This window comes from Miniopterus natalensis, chromosome 1 (genome assembly GCF_054644295.1).
Source record: "Miniopterus natalensis isolate mMinNat1 chromosome 1, mMinNat1.hap1, whole genome shotgun sequence".
Classification (NCBI taxonomy): domain Eukaryota; kingdom Metazoa; phylum Chordata; class Mammalia; order Chiroptera; family Miniopteridae; genus Miniopterus; species Miniopterus natalensis.
In genome coordinates this window covers 178,746,040-178,759,859 of record NC_142081.1, presented here as the reverse complement: position 1 = coordinate 178,759,859, position 13,820 = coordinate 178,746,040, and the positions used below count along the sequence as shown (strand labels likewise).

Below are 13,820 nucleotides of genomic sequence, written 5' to 3'. Positions count from 1 at the left end.
GTAATTGCCAGGAATTCAGGGAGAGGAGGGGATGAATGGTTAGAACACTGGGGGTTTTCAGGGCAGTGGAAGTACTGTGTGTGATGCTGTTATGGTAGATATCGATCATTAAATACTTGTCAAAAGCCATAAAGTGTAAAACACAAAGAGTGAACCTCATGTAGACTATGGACTTTAATCATAATATACCAATACTGGCTCATCAATTTTAACAAATGTACCAAACTAATGCAAGATGTTAATAACAGGGAAAACGTGGAGATGGGAGGGGGGGGAGGAACTCTATTCTCTGCTCAATTTTTCTATAAACTAAAACTGCCCTCCCCAAAATAAAGTCCATGCATTTTTTAAAAATCAAACCATGCCAACTATAAAAAAATAAAATAATAAAGTCTAACATTAAGAAGAGGAAATAAATCTTTAAAATTCATGACACATTTGGAATTCTGCTTAGAACAGAAAGCCAACTGAGGTTTTCATAAGAAGAGTAACTAATACCCCGTGGTGTTAAAATAAACTCTGGACAGCTCTCTGATAACCTCTCATTTGGCTGCCCCTGAAACAACTGTGTTTATAGTAAACACCAAGATTCTACGACTAGCAAGCTCTGAAATTATCTTCCTTATCTGCAATTTATTTTAACAATAGGCTCTGGAAAGCCTCCCTTTCTTTCAGATTCAAAAAGCAAGCAATTGTATTAAAAATATTTTTTTAAATATTCCTGAAGACTAAATCCTTTTTCTCCTTGTTAAATAACAGTTCTCTCGGCTAGTCTCTCCAGCTACCCAGCAGAATTCATAATTCCATCTCTTCCACGAAATTTAGTTCTTACCTCTAGTGATTACATTTTTCACTGTCAGCTAGCCAAACCCTGGCCTAGCCTACCCTCTCACTGAGCCCTGAGGACAGGGACTGCCACAGTCATCTCATGCTAAGACCTCATCCTAAAAGGCATTACCAATCAAAATGATGTAGATAGGGGTGATGGGACACCCCGCTCCTACTAACTAGCTCACCTGCCAGAAAAGTGAAAATGGAGTGGCTGGCTTCAGGGGATGCAGAACCTGGGACCATAAGGGGTGTGTGTGTGTGTGCGTGTGTGTCACCCCTCCCTCCTCATCTCGTTTCCTCCATCTCCCTGCTCTGACCTCCTGTGCCGACTTCATTCTCAGCACGGATTCCCTAAGCGCAGCAGAGAGGATAACCGGCAGCTCCAGCTTCACAAACCCACAAAAAGGAAAACGTCTTTGCAACAGTTCCAGTGAAAATACTGGGCTCCTCCACACACCGATCCTTGGGACTCTGACTAGCCAGGCGTATGTCCCATGTCCATACAGAGACAGTGAGGTCCCCTCCTGTCACCGCACAGGCTAGAAAGCAAGCACGGGGGACTGCCAGGGAAACCTGGGTGACTCGCCGAAGGAAGCGGCTGCTGGGCGGCCGGGGCACCAGCCGCTCAGGGCCGCGCGGGTGCTCGGGGCCGCGGCCTCGCTCTCTTGCGGTCACTACGCGTTAGCTGCTCATGACGTCCGACGCTCCCTTTCCCACTGAACATCCAGCAGAAAAGGTCTGCAGTGCCGGGCCCAGAACACAATACACTTTCTCAGAGCGAATTATTTCCCACCTTACTGCCCCACAGGAGGCTGCTGAGCAGTTTCAGTCTCGCGGTCCAATGTTTTGCACTGATTTATATTCTTATTACTTTAAGGACATTTCTGCTCCTTTGTCCGATATGGGTACTTTACTGCCCAAAGCACAGTGCTGAAACTGAACGTGCTGCCAGCTTTTGTTCTGGGGGAGATAAAAGTAAAAACTGGCCGAGCGAGCTGAAGGAGCACACGCAGAAGTGCCCCGCCCCTAAAATAGCAGGTGCCCATGACCCACCCTTCACAGTGGGAACCCAACGGGGCAAGCCTGTACCAGTGCCAGTGCCCATCCCTGCTTCTCAGGGACACTGCTCTCTCTCCAAAATACAGCCAAGGTCACTGTCATGAGTGACCTCTGCTTGCGGCTTCTGCCACATTTGCGCTTGAGATCCCCCTCTCCCTTCTGAAGAGAAAGATGCGAGACGGGGGGACGCGGAGGGGAAGGGGGCAGGCGACACCCCGTACAGCAGCTGAGCAGGGCCCAGCACCTGCCGCCCATCTCGCGCCGGGAATCTCAAATAACTGGAATGATTATCCAGGGCTAGCTCAAAAAACACTTCATGGAATGATCAAAACAAGTTTTCCCCATCTGACGCAAGCCGCTTTGTCCAGCCTCTCCTATCTTATACCAACCTGATCTTGCTTCAGTTATGGTCTGTCTCAGGCTCTCACAGCAGCTTTCTTTTATGGATTTTCCATCCAGCAAATGTTTCTGTTCCACAGCTGGGCAGATCCGACCACAGCATGCTTGGCTATGGACCGCAGCAGCTCACCCACAGCAGCTCCAACCTGGAGGGGCAAGGGCCAGAGGCCATTAGAAGAAAGAAGATATTTTCTCTCTCTTCTCTCTCTCTCTCTTTCTTTCACCTCTATACGTTAGGCAGAATGATCCCAAACAGCTCCTAAACGTTTAAAATCCTTAATGAGCAGAGACAACAATTTATAAGGTGTCCTAAAGATAAGCTTGGGCTATTGTGAGGGGAGGGTTAAAGTATTTAATCATTACTGAAAAGGTTTAGCCAAATGATTGTGCTCTGTTTGTGGAAAATTTAAAAGCCAGATGTTTTAATTAACCACAGAAAACACGAGCTACAACTAAAATTTCATGAGCACACTGATCTGCCCCGTGGAAAACCACAGGAATGTCCTGGCAGGGCTCAGTCGGAATTCTTGGGACACAGAGGCCTGGAATCATTCCCCTTAGGAACTTGAACAGAAAATTAACTTGCTCAATATGTTTTTTTAAAAAAGTAAAATGAAACCCAGATTTAATCTCAATCAAATATGAAAACATTTCAGGACTTCAAAGGGCACCACCAAAAGACATATAAGGGAAAGGTCATAAAAAAAAAAAAAAAGTCCAATGTGGCTCAGGATCTAGAATGTATTTTCAATGTAAAATGAATGGTGCAACAGAAAATTTTACACGTGAAATAATCCAAAGGGGAAACTAATCATCTTTTATTTCCTAATAGAGGAAAATGATATACAAAATCAATATTCAACATGTGAATCATAAACATTACCAAATGTAAAATATATTCGAGCAAAAGAAAATCTTTTAACTATCCTACTTCATGCCAAACCTGTGGCCTGGCCCACATTAGCTACCATGCTTCAGTTTGAAGACCCACAGCATCCAGAAAAACAGCGTTAAAATAATGTCTGCTCACTGATGTCACAGATAACAATTCTGGCGCAGAGATCTAAAATGAGGGACTCTTACAAAAGCAATGAGTGAGCAATTAAGAACTAACAGATTAGGAAGTCTTCATTTGTTAATTATCACAGTAGTTATGACAACATCTATACATGCTAAATATTGAAAGCCTATTCGAGAAGGAACAGGACAAATGTTATTTTCAGATACTGGGTCCATAATTCTTTCTCCATAAGTCAAAACAGACCTTGTCATATGCGTGCCAAGCATAATATTACATTAATCTCTACCTTCATTTGAAGCCTTAGTCCCAAAAATAAGTTCAAAAAGAATACAGCAAGAAAAAAGCAAGGTATCAGGTTATATTATGTATGGTTTGATCCCAATTTTGTTCTACACACTGAGTGTGTATAATTTAACCCTTTGTGGTCGTATTAAATTTGGACATGGGTGTCGTACTGGTCGGAATTAAGTTCCATTGAAAGAGCAGTGATACATAACATGCAATGTCGGGGCAATGTTTTGGTTCGTGACAAGGTCGCTTAGACACTTAAGAGCTTTCAGAGAAATTATGAACTGATACATGAATGAATAGAGTTAAGATTCGTACGGTTCCTTGCTGTGGTGGCTGAGAGCAGACATACGACCGCAAAGGGTTAAAGGCACCACAGTTTGAACAATAGCTATTTTTGGGTCATGGGATTAGAAGATATTTGTATTTCCTTCTTGATGTTTTCCAAATTTTGTATAATTATTAGAATATTTTAAAATAAGGTTTTTATTCAATACTATGGGAATACAAATCAGAAATGGGGTGTGCTACTATATTAGGCTGATCTGTAGGCTTCCTCTTATCTGAACAATAAGGGCTCATGAATTAAGAAGTCTTCATTACTGAACTCAGTAATTCTTAATTTAGAAGTTCAAAAACCAAGCGTCCAATAACACTTCCAGGGCTAACGACAGTACTTTCCCAGAAATACGAAATGTTTACTGTTATTCTAACTATCCTACTTCATGCCAAACCATGAAGCCACAAAGGGACAAGAAGACCATGGTTGTTTCCCTCTCTAATGCATCCATCCAAAAAGACGCAGCGCCTGGTGTTGCTGACAATTTCACAGGGGCACGGACCTCAGTGAAGACTGCTATACTCCATTCCTGATTCTCAGCCTCTCAGAAAACACAAAACACAGTGGTGGAGTCCCAACGCTCCGGGACTTGGCAATCCTGCACTCCGAGAAGCCCAACCCCCTCAGTTTACAAAGTGAGGACACTGCTGCCTAGAAAGGCCAAATGTCTTTCCCGAGGCCACACAGCCAGCAGAGTGGGGATGGGACTCCACGCCGCCTGCCTCCACTCTGGCTGAGTGCTCTTTCTACCACTATAGCATCTCAGCGCTCACTCTTCGAACCGAGTTTGCATGAGCCACCTGCACATGTTAAATTCATATCAGCAAAACCAGAAGAACAAGACAGAAATGTGTTCCACCAAAAATGAAATGCATGCAGGAAAAAAAGCCAAGACTCCACTGCAGGCTAAAAAGGACTGCCCAGAACACGTTCGGTGGGGGAAACAATGGGTGCAGTGTGCTCGGCCGGCAGGTGTCCTGAGCTGAAACTGCCTGTCACACGGAAAGCTCTCTGGTCCCAGTACTTACTCTGTTGATAACAGCACATTCCCACTCCTCAAAGCAGGATGAAAGATTTTCAACAAGATAAACTACACTTGCACCGAGCCCCCTGATAGAGAGGGGGCCCACCCTAGTGTTGGAAATAAGTGATGTGTGCCATCCAGGCTTGGCTGCTTCCTTCCAAAAGGACCCAGGTCTGAAGGGAGACACAGTAGTGATTTCAGAAATTATGAAAACAAGAGTCCCTAAGAACTAAAATAAAATAATCCGACTGCTTCATATCCGATGTCTGATGGGACTTAGAGAGTAAGCAGCATTTTTCTTTTCTTCTAAATTATTAATTTGAAACATTGCTCACCTCCACTTCTTCCTTAGCACCTACCTACAGTAACCTCAGAGTCTCACAAAATGTGAACAGCCTGAGAAGCAGGGGAGAGAAGAGGACAGACGGCAGTGACAAACAGACCGGGCCCTGAAAGGCCTTCATTGAGCTCACTTCTCGCCACCCTTGCCTACTGTGCGGTGGCACAACAAAGGCAGGAACTGTGAAGCTGCTAATAAAAACACCGCATCGAGCAGTGATGTGATCTCGCTTTGCAAGAGCCCGAGCCAGACAATGGCTCATCTGAGAAGTCAGGCGCCCAACCAGAAGAAAAAAAAGTGTTTTCTCCACCCAAAACTGCTCTTTGCATCCCCACCATACAGGGTGGGGCAAAAGCAGGCTTACAGTTGTGAGTAGGAGAAACACGGAGTTTATTCTTATGTTATTATTTGTTAATTATTGTATTATTTTCCATACAAACAACTGTAAGCCTCCAGTTGCCCCACCCTGTACATTCCCATGGCTGGATCCCAGAGGAAAGACCATGTTGTCAGTTTGTTCCCGTCTATGCCTCAGTTCTAATGCCAAAGGTTAATATCCACGGCGGGCACAAGGAATTAAGATTCTCGTTGGTATTGCACAATGAAATCAAAGCTTTGTGGCGAGTACTGTTCAAACAACTCTTTAAAGTCATTGGTGAGCTAATGGCAGTAGGTTGAAATCTAACAGTCTGGTAGAATGAAGTCCGACCTACTAACCAAATTGGGTACAATCTTACTGAAGTCACCAAATTCTTTCTCAATAGAGACTAGTACACAGAAACCAGAATTAGATCAGATTCGCAGATTTTGAAATCTTTTCTTACTTAGAAGCTTAGCTGTGTGCTGTTCGGTTTTTAGCTTCAGTGAATACATATGAGAAAATGTGCGCCCAGATGTTGCCACTGTGTGAAAATCTTAACTGTTTGGCCGGCATTTTATTTATTCTATTCTGATGCCACAGGGAAGGTTTCTCCTTCTTGAGGCCAATGCCAGAAATATCAGCCAAGCCAATTCAACACTTCTGAAACTCCCTTCTCAAAATGACCAGGGGGACCAGGCAAGAATATGTTGGAGAACATTCCTCTCACAGCTTTGGAAATTTGACTTTAAAACCATAGATTCACAGTATCAACAAATTTACATTTTAAAATGAATGAGAGAGGAGTATAAAATACTATTTTATACTCTTTTATTTTTATTTTATTTATACTCTTTTAGTTTTTATTTATTTATTTATTTTCCAACAAGAATCTATCAGAGGTACCCATCACAGGCAACTGGAAAGAATCTATTAGTAAATAACCCGAAGTGACACCCAACAAAGTTTGTGGCTGACGATGAAGACACTATGGCAATTTAAAAAGGTTTCACACAGTAACCTCCCCTGTCATACTCTCAAGTAAAGAGAATTTCAACTGGAGGGCAGAGAGTGGAAATTTATGCTTAGTAACATTTAAAGACTGTTCTGGAAAGAACAAGGGATGAAGAAATTAGCACATATAGAAGTTATGGTCCCAGTTCTGCTACTTATGACCGAAGGCTTTCTGGGACAATTAACTTACTTCCTTTAACCTTTGTTCCCTCATTTGTAAAACTGGGATGATACTATCAGCCAACTTCATGGGATTGTCAACTGATGAAACCAAATATAAAAGCAGTATAGAAATTTTCAAGGCACTAAGTATTCAGTCAAAAAATATTTGCTAAGAAACCACAGTGCTGCCAGATATGGCGCTGTGGATACAACCATCAGGACTTGGTGAAGGGATGCAGCGTAATTTGTAAGAAGCACAGGGAGCTATGGGACATGCAGGCAGCCTCTAATCTGCTAGTAAAAAGTGGTAGATGTGGTTTTTGCTTTTGGTCATCTAATTGTTAGCTCATCACTTAGCACATTTTTTATTGAACACTCACCATGTGTCAGGCACTATTACTCTAGGTGCTGGGGATTTAGCACTGAACAACATTTCTGACCCAATGGAGCTGACATTTCAGTCATTCCTCATCCATATGAAATGTAAAATACAGGAACTAAATAGATTTAAGTAGCAAGGCTGCTGCTTCTGCAATGCAATAACTTTTTTCAACCAAAATATCCACACACAAAAGTTAAAAGGCATACTCCAATTGATCTATAGACAGTAAACACTTTATATGTTGTTTTAATCTCCAGGCCACCATTTTCCAATATACCAAATAACTGCCATCATATAAAAGGTGCTGTTAGGTATGAAGAATTACGATTTGTGTATGTTTTGGCATGGAGTAGAATACTCCCCCCCCCACACCGTCTCACGCTCCCCCCCAAAGAAAAAGAACACATGCTGGAACCCATCCAATAACAACCACAGTTTTAACAAGGGGAATATCAGTTATTTTAGAAGCATTTCCTGCAGTCATTTTTTTAAGGATAAAAAAAGCTGAATTATTTATTTTAGAAACTAAACTGAAGTTCAATTTTGACATGCCAAATGTCTGTCTTTAAAAGTTTCTTTTAAAATATTTTTATTTTAAAAAAAGGCCTGGGAACTAGGCTGTCCAGGACACAGTCAACCCGACTGTCTAAAAATTCAGTACAGGATGGAGGGGAAGGAAAAAAGGAGAAAAAGAAAGGCAGGTATAGGAGTGAAGACCCACACATTGCTCAGGATTAATAACCTAGAAGTTTACATACTCAACAAAAACTAAGAGCCAAGGTTCAAAATACTGTATAGTAAGGAAAAAAGTAAATATCTAGGTAAAATTGGCCAAAATACTACTCAACTCCAAAGCAAGGGTTCCCAAATTTGAGGCCCCCACAAAAATACAAAGTCCAAAGCCCAAGTACTCTGAATACCAGGTCTGGGGTAGCATCGGGCAATCTTAATTTTTTTAATTGTCCCCAAATAATGCTGATGTACAAAACATGGTTGGGAACCACTGTTTCACTCTATTTCCTTATTGAAAAAAGTATATTTAACAACTTATAATAATGGGTAACTATTTTCCTAAGTACTTTCTGTTAATCCTCATGCACATCCTGAAGAAGGAACTATTACTATGCCTGTTTTTAAATGGGGAAACTTGAGTCATGAAGAAGTGAAATAACTTGGCTGATGGTAACAGCTTTTAAATCAATGGCCTGAGATTTTTATTCAAGTCTTGTCTGTCCCATATTTTCTTAGTACTCGACCTGGTGATCTTCAGCAAGCTGTCCTTTTTCCACTATCTGTGCTAAGGAGGTTATATGATTGATGACTCATCTTAATAACACACCATAGGCATTAAAGTTTTTAAAAACAGAACTTAAATCCCAAAATTCAGTCATAAATTCTGTAATTTAAGAGGATGTTGCGGAAATCATACACAAAGTGTGGTCTATTTAGAGCACTGGGGAAGACTTGGTCAGGTCTGCTGTTACTTTAATTACCTTCCATTCCACCTAAGATCAGTTAAAGGCATGCTTCTGATCTTAGGGAACACATGCTCCTTCATCCACACTAGACCCTGACCTAGAAAGAAGCTGAACACAGTAGAGTCCGATCCATTAGGAATTACTGTCAAGGGCTTCACACTTTTCCACAATTTTATGCTTTTGTTCATGTTACTCCTTCTGCCTACACTGCCCACCCTACTACTCTAAGTGCCAAGTATTCATCATTCAAGGCCCAGCCCAAGTACCACCTCCCTCATGATGCCCTTGTGACTTGCAATGCTTCTCTCACATGCAGCAAGCTGGTGCTTATTTAGGAACACATATGCCTTGTCTTGACAAAGTCTTTGCAACCTCTCACCTCCCCACCCTTTAATCTCAGGTTCTTCTTGGTTCTTCCCCACCTCTCTAAAAGCACTTTCTCGGGCTCCTTCCTGGGCCCCTTTCTACATAACCAAGAGAATATAAATGATGTTCACAAAGGCTTCCTGACCCTCCTCACACATCATACAAACCTTTCGGGTAACTTCAAACACCTTGCCAGGCCCAGCTACCAGGGTGTTCTATGACTCCCATCTACCCACCCAGTAAACTACCCATTCGTTCATCCAACATTTTTTGACACATACATGCATGCACCATGTTTTGTCGCCAGGACCGACTTCTCTCTTGACTACTCAGCATCCAAGCTACTAGCGTCGCAACTCTGGGATGTCCACACCATTCATGCTCCAACACCATGCTGAACATTATACCCCCAGAACTTACTTATCTTATAACTAGAAGTCTGTACCTTGACCACCTTCACCCACATTTTCTCTACTACCAACTCCCTGATACTGGCAACCACCAACCTGTTCTGTTTCTATGAGTTCAGTTTTTTGGTGTTGTTTCTTTTAGATTCCACATATAAGTGAGATCACACAGTATAGTTTTCAACTGTCTGACTTATTTCACTTAGTATAATGTTATCAAGGTCTATCCATGTTTTTGCAAATAGCAGGATTTCCTTCTTTTTTATGACTTAAATAATATGTCTGGTCAATTTTTATCTCATGCTATTTGCACTTACTTGTAGTTACAGTTTTTTCTTAAAGCATTCCAACACAGTCATTTTATATTCTGTATCAGACCATTTTAATATCTAAACTCCTCAGTGCTCTAAATCTATTGTTTTTTATTTGTATATGGTGACTCTCATTCCTAGTGGTTTGTTTTCCAGTAGGACTGGAGATCTTTGATTCTGAACTCACACTGGGTTGACCTTAGTCAGAAGAATCCTAAGGTCTAAGGTGGGGACGGCTTCCTCCAGAAAAGACTTGCATTTGCTTCTGCCAAAAGCCAAGGGGCACTATCTACCTGGGGCCACTTTAACTTCTTTTATGAGTCCTAGTAAGATCCAGGTTCTCCTATCTTCCAGTGACCCAAAGCTTAGTCTCCAACCACAGTGGTGATATCAGCATTTGCTCTTGAGACAACCTGTCTTTTGAGTTTGTTTACACAAAAAGCTCCCAGCCTTGGCTGGTAGGGTAGGAGGCATTGGAGATATCGTAGATCACAATCCCAGAAGTGCATTAAAAATGTTCTATTCAGAATACAACGCTTCAGTGTGGAAGTGTGTTAGAGTATCCAGTCCACCATACTGCTACAAACCTAAGTCTTGAACTAATCATATTTCTGCAAAACCGAGTTTTCCTCTTCTGTTCCACATTTTGCTGAAGGGCCCTGTGGACTCTCACCCACATCTGAAACCCAACACTGCAGGTACCGATGACCTGTCTCTTTCCTCCACTGTCCAATGTACAACTAGGCGCCAAGTCCCACCTTCTTGCTTGACCAAGAGTGAGCTCGCATTTATGTAGTATAATTTTAATCATCTAGGACAAGTAAAAAAATAAATAAATGAGGCAGAAGTAAAACCAAAATCAGTATTCCAGGGAAATAAAGGTGCTTTAGATGAAGAGGGGCCAAATACAGGTAAGTAGGGGAGAAGGGAATTTCACAAGAATCTCAGAAGAACCGGGACTCTGGCTGTCAGACCATAACCACATTTTCAAGAAGAGGCCTAATATCTGTCATGATAAATTAATGTTACTTTGAATTTTATTGGTTTTGTAGATTTGCTTAAATTTACTGTATAAATTTGTCATTGTTTTATAGTTATATAAGAACTGGAGGCATAGGGAGTTATACCTAGTTTTATATTCGGCATATCTAAAGCTACTTCATAATAAAAATATTTATATCAGTACTGGGGACTTGTAAGAATTTTCTCCCTTTAAATAAAGAGGTCCATAAATGAGTAAGATTTTAAGAACACTGCACTTTATATACTTTGCCCCTCTGATGCATCCATCATTCTCTCCGTAAACAAGTAGAAAGAAATGGACTATAACAGCACAAGCAAGAAATCATTTACTAAACTCCAATTTCTCTCCAGTTCTCCAATTCTTCAGCTGTTTGAATTAACTCAATACTGATGAATCTATGAAGACAGCATGCTTTGTTTCTTTCCTCTCACAGTGGTGATTTTAGATAAGACCACTAGAAACACGGCCCTGCCCAGCTCCCACCAACACCCATTTCTACTAGAATTTATAAATTGGTACAAATGCACCTGGCAACAGTACAGCAAGTGAAATGTGTCACACAAAGCACAGTCCTTGCCTTAAGGAAGTCCATTTCCTGGTTGGCTTTCAATAGCCAGGAATGTTGGTAAGTACAGCACTGTTGTTCTGAATGATTACAGGAAACTCCTAATCGCTTCTTTTTAACTTCTATATTCTTATTCTTTATGGACTGGTGGACTCCAGCTCCTTCAACCACCAGATATTTCGTTTTAAAAGTCCCCCAACCAAGATAAAACGTTTTCTCTCCAACATATGGACCCATGTGTCAACATTAGATTTCTCTTCCCACAGAGTTGACTTAGTCAGAACCAGAAGGGGGGGTCACAGTATATTTGTGCAATCACTTATGGACAGAGGAGCACACTGGGGCCCAGAACGCTGAAAAGGCTTCCCTGGGGCCATAGGCCTGATGGGCAGAGACCAGAATCCGCTTCTACCCAGTCTTGCCACCCAGTCCAACTCTGTGACTCATCTGACTCATTTTAAATCATAAGTGGTTTGCACTAGGACTTCAAATTAATAGCTTTGGTCATCTAATCTTCTATTTTTTTAAAAAATTCAAGTAATTTGATATTTTGCTAATAACTTCATATGCACACTGTATAAAATACCAACTTGTGTTTCAATAAGTCTAATGGAAGTATCTCAAATTCTGAAACCTAATTCCAGGGTTCTTATTTGGAAGTGTTTTTTGTTGTTTTTGTTTTTTAATCAGAGTACATTAATTCAGTGGGGAAAATGAGATTACTTTTTTAATTCAAAGAAAGAAAAAGAACATTCTACGGATAGTTTTTAAATACATAGTGACCAAATATAACTCTAAGCCAGCAATTCTCAAATTCAGATCTGAGGTAGGGCACAGAATATGCATTTTTAACAAGCACAAGCAGATTATAATCCTAATGGTCTGAAGGCCACCTGATAGGAAATACTGATCTATTCAATTTTTTTAAAATTAAACTAATTCTGGTACTATTTCTATCTAGTCAAGAAAGTAAGACAAATAAAGGAAAAAGAGAGAGAATCCAAAAGATGCACTACACACACAGACGGGACAGCAGACAGACAGACAGACATGGTGTTACCATTCAAGCATGTGGAAAGTGGCTTTTATGGAATAACTTTCCTACACTCTGGCCTAATAAATTATGCTGAGAGCTGCTGCTAAGAATTTTTAAAATCAACTCAAAGCAGAAATGGCACCATCACCCAAAGAACAGGTGAAATCAAAGACTACTACAGGGTTTGGCAGATTTCAGGCCCTCAAGAAATATTTGTTTAATTAAGATGCAAGTCCCACTCTAGCTGGAAATCTCTTTAACCACAGAAGTGAAATCATAATTAATATGATCACATCTTATTTTCTCCTGTTGTTTGTTTCCTCGGGGCATCTATGATGGCTGAGCTGGAAATGGAACCATAAGTATTATAACAACAACATTTGTTGGAAAGCTCATTCTATTTTTTATAATTCATAAATTGATGGGATATGGCTTCTTCTCAGATTTTTTTCAAAAAAACCCCAAACTTTTAAAAATTATGTACATTATCCACCTTAAACCAAGTAATAGTGGCAAACAAAAACTTCTACTAGAAAGGACAGGTGGGGAAAAAAGAAAAGGGGACAGGCGGAAGGCACAATCAACTGAGGGGATCAATCAAGAGCAAAGAAGTCAGGAATTAAATGTAGCTAAAAATACAAATTCCTACTTCATGATCCAGATACTGTAATATATCATTTTTAACAAAAAAGGGAATAAAAATCCCCAACAGACTTGTCCAAAAGAAAATTATCAGAGCTCCTGAGGACACTGCAGGAGGGATATCCCTGTGCTCTATATATTCACACCAGTCCAGCCTGCTTCATTCCCTCGCTCCCTCATTTCGTTTTGCTTCTTTCATTTCCAGGATATTTATTCATTTTATCCAAAAGAAAATCCTGATGTTAGAGTAGGAAAGAAAATGTTTACTTAAAAATTAATGCCTGCCGCTCTTTCCCGTGGCGGCTCCAGGATGGAGCTGAGCGTCTCCTTCCCAGCCCCGGCTGCAGGCGCCCACTGCAGCGGGCGATGAACCCAAGCTCCGTGCCTCTCGTGAGACGCGGAAGGCCACAGAAGCGGCTGCTGCTCTGGGTGAGGAATGGAGGGGCATGTGGCTCGGATCGGCGGTGGGAACGGCAGGCGAGGCTTCCCCGTGAAGCGGGGTGTCTCGGCCCACGGTCGTGTGGGCCTGTGCTGAGTAGGGGCATCCCTGGTACAGACCCAGGAGGACGGGACAGAGGAAGCGCGCATCTGTGCGGGGTGACCGTGGGTGCCAATCCCCGTGCTCTCAACTTGGCCACTGTGAAATAAGGGCAGAAAGACAGTCCGGGCCTCGTCGCCTGGGGCCCAAAGAGCTGGCGGAATCGCAAGCTTTTCAGTCTCTCTAAAGACGATGACGTCCGCCAGCATGCGGTGAGAGAGCCCCTGAACAGAGA

The 13,820-nt window shown here is 41.7% G+C and overlaps 1 protein-coding gene across 5 annotated transcripts in view; it reads right to left on the bottom strand.

The window, feature by feature from the left end:
- The window catches only part of APBB2 (amyloid beta precursor protein binding family B member 2), a 301,532-nt gene that overhangs the window by 241,562 nt on the left and 46,150 nt on the right, over window positions 1-13,820 (bottom strand). For 4 of the 5 annotated variants that reach the window (XM_087827688.1, XM_087827708.1, XM_087827703.1 and 1 more), the window contains exon 2: window positions 2,280-2,435. The exons of the other annotated variant lie outside the window; for it this stretch is intronic. The gene's annotated coding sequence lies outside the window, so the exon portion shown is untranslated. The remainder of the gene's footprint in view (window positions 1-2,279; window positions 2,436-13,820) is intronic. 5 annotated transcript variants of the gene reach the window in all.